General features: G+C 36.3%; 1 long non-coding RNA gene across 2 annotated transcripts in view; it reads left to right on the forward strand.

The window, feature by feature from the left end:
• Window positions 1-3,501, forward strand: part of LOC106873010 (uncharacterized) — a 19,877-nt gene that overhangs the window by 11,735 nt on the left and 4,641 nt on the right. For both annotated transcript variants that reach the window (XR_008267066.1, XR_001409829.2), the window contains exons 2-3: window positions 585-627; window positions 1,196-1,240. This is a non-coding gene — a long non-coding RNA (uncharacterized LOC106873010). The remainder of the gene's footprint in view (window positions 1-584; window positions 628-1,195; window positions 1,241-3,501) is intronic.

A 3,501-nucleotide genomic window follows, 5' to 3' on the forward strand; every position in this document is an offset into this window, starting at 1 on the left:
TATTATTATTATTATTATTATTATTATCATTATCATCATCATCATCATCATCATCATCATCATCATCATTATTATTATGTTGTTTTTTTTCTTCTTTCTTCAAATTTTCTTCCATTTCTTGCCGAGTGTTTTCCGTATTATTATTATTATTATTATTATTATTATTATTATTATTATTATTATTATTATTATTATTATTATTCAGTAGTCTTATTTTTACAACGTGCTTTCACTGCACTACCGAGCGCAGCTCTGTGTGCGGTGCTTAGTAGTGCTATTTTCTGCATGTTATATATACTTGTTAGTCCTGGCGTTTTTGTTATGTATTTGTTTGAATGTTTTTTATCATAACTAATGCGCTCACTATGATACGGATTGTTTGTTTCTAGATTCCACATTCGAGTTACCTCTATTTTGCCTTTCATATTTTCGATAAATTACCTACCAGTTGAGTACTTGAGTCGATCTAATTGACTTAGCATTTTCCCCAAAATTGCTGGCGTTGTGACAAAATTTGAATGCTATGAAATGTTCTACCAGAGATATTTTGATTTCTGAACTTCTGTCAGTTGTTTTTATTTCAGATCATGGAAAGGTTTACGAGTCTGTTTCTCATGTTATTTCTGTGTAAGTTATTATTCTATAATTAATTTTTCAACATTAGATTCGTCTATCTTTTTGCTTTTACATCTTACATATATTCCTCCACTGCCAGGTTGAGGCACCGCCTTAGAGAACTTTGCATCGAATGAATCGACCCCAATATTATTATTAATTGTCTTTTTCTAATGCTTTACGTTTTAAAGTGTCGTTTTAATACAAAACGTCTTTTGTCGAACCCCTCAGTTATGCCACATCACAGATAACCACCTTTTGCAAGCAATATGCTGCAGTAATAGCGTCACAAGAAATTGATATGAAATTGGAATAGAGAGTTTAGTAGAGCTGTTACAAAAGGTTTTCTTCTTGCACGACCTGAATCACTAGGAAAGTACTAAATAGTTTAAAAGAATAGATGTGATACAGTAGGCGGAGAGCAAGCGTTTTGTAACATCTACGCTGGCTATACTATAACTCTATAAACTGTTTAATTCTATCTACAAATGTGAAAATTTGTATTAGTGTTACAAATGCAGAACAACTCTTTAGTTTATAAATTGTAAAAACTACAGTGGAAAATATCTTTATTTTACAGGTTCAGGATGTGAAGCTGCTGATGTACATGAAATTGTTCCAGATCGTAATTATATTTTCCAAACTTTCTTTTATTTTAAACTGTCATCATTGTAAAACTGTGAGGTAATATTTATGCCCACTTAAATGTGGAAGTTCGCTTAGAACAGAATATCCTGCAGTAGATACCATGAGGGAAGTTCTGGCATTGGGCGTCTCATGCAAAATGCAACATAATATCTCTAGTGGGGATATAGATCTTCTCTTCTTAAACACTGAGATTTCGACCTCCCTACTCCCGTAAATGATGACGCTCGGCTACAAGAGAGAGCAACCCATCTCTCCTCCACCGTTATATAGAATAACAGCATCAGAACAGGCTCTAGTGACACGATTAGCCAGTGAGATTGTTAAATATATATATATATATATATATATATATATATATATATATATATATATATATATTTGCGACAGGTGCAACTTTAGTACCGAGAGATCGTACTTATTCCCACTAAAACATAGACGTTCTGTTAGAAAAAAACTATACTGCTTCATGTACCATGAGATAAACTCTCGTATCGGCTTTTGGTGCAAAATGTACTCTTCCTTCTATCGCCAGCGGGGATATAGGTCCCTCCATCTCAAACGATGAGATCCAGAACATATGATCTCGAACTTCCCTAGTTTCGTCAATGAATGGCAGATGCTCCAATCTGTGCTCTGTTTCTTTCACATTGCTAAAACTCTTTACTCATTAACTTTTTTCATGCTTATTGGTATTTAGCGAGGCTTAAAATTGAACCCGTGTGCCATTGCTGCATTTGACGTGGAACCAGCACCTGCGAATTCTACTTCGGCATGGTTTTTAAGACTGGATGTCATTACTAAACAAGTTAAGGTGTTTACTGGCTCATTTTTTATAAGATACCAGCACCTACGACATGTGTTTTGGCTTAGTTTGTACATATGGACGCCATTCCTGATGCCAATCATTACAGAAAGTGTACTGTGTGCATTGTACGGAACACCAAACCCGATAAGACTTGTCTTCGCAAGGTCTTTACGGCTGAATGCCCTCCCAAAGGCCAATCACATTACCAAATAAAATCCATGCTTTTTATGTGGCTCCTGCGTCGGCCAATTAAGTCTTTGTATTTTTTCTATGGCTAAATGTCTTTCCTAACACCAAACACTTTACAGAAAGTACTGAATTATTTTATTTGGCACAAATGTTATTGAGTGGTACCGGCCTGGTTGATTCTATGTGTCACTGGCAGGGTCGTTTTATGTGACACCGTCACGAGTACTTTTACGTGTATCATGATACAGCATCCCACAAGACAAGAGTCTCTCCACTGAGAAAGAGAGAGATGTAGAAGACATGCATTTATGCATCAACGAACACGATATTACTTAGCTTGGCGTGTCTCCTAAAGGACGGTAAACGGCCATAAATCTTGCTCCCTGGTCATATTTTCGATTAGGTCAAACGTTTGAAAATCCTTTCTAACCACTTCATCCCAGGTCTTCCTGGATCTGTCCGTTCTAACCGTTCCCTCAATAGTTTGTGACTGATACTTCTTGATGCTAATGTCCTCATCTGTTAGCATTATATGACCCTGCAACCGCGATCTTATCTCTTGCACTACATCTGATGCTTCGTAAATCCTGTTTCTCTCAAATCACTTTCTCTAATACATGCACACTGACATAACCCATCAAGAAGAGCATGCTGTCTTCTTTACTTTTAAGCCTTCCTATGCCCATGACCCACTGCCATGTCGCATAACTGTTTGTGCTGTTTGTATGCGGGTATCATACAATCTGCCTTCCACCCCGAACGAGAAGCCCTTTATTACCAATAAATGTAGCGGCTCTCTGAACTTTACCCAGTTGTTTGTTTTCTAGCAACTAGCTTTAAGAACTCCTTCCTCCACTGCTAACCATGTCACCTGAGTAACGAAGATTGTCAACTACTTCTAATGACTCCCCTGTCAGACATTTCAGGGAGCCTATTTTCTGTACATTTTTGGTGTTCAATGTACCTACACAGCTACCACATATAAATACCTTTGTCTCTGTTAATCTTCATTTTGTGCCACAGCAATTCTTTTGTATAAATAACATGCACAAGACACACCTTATAGAGTTTCTAACAATAACTTTTTTACATTTTGAACAGAGTCATCTCCGTAAAGGGATTAGTAATTTGTCCGTTTTCCTACTTACTAGGACTTCTAAATTTGCTAACTGAAATTTAAGGCCCTTTGATTCCAGACCTTTTATTCACACGTGAAATATAAATACTGACATACGTATATATAT

Source organism: Octopus bimaculoides, chromosome 30 (assembly GCF_001194135.2).
Source record: "Octopus bimaculoides isolate UCB-OBI-ISO-001 chromosome 30, ASM119413v2, whole genome shotgun sequence".
NCBI classification, from domain to species: Eukaryota; Metazoa; Mollusca; class Cephalopoda; order Octopoda; family Octopodidae; genus Octopus; species Octopus bimaculoides.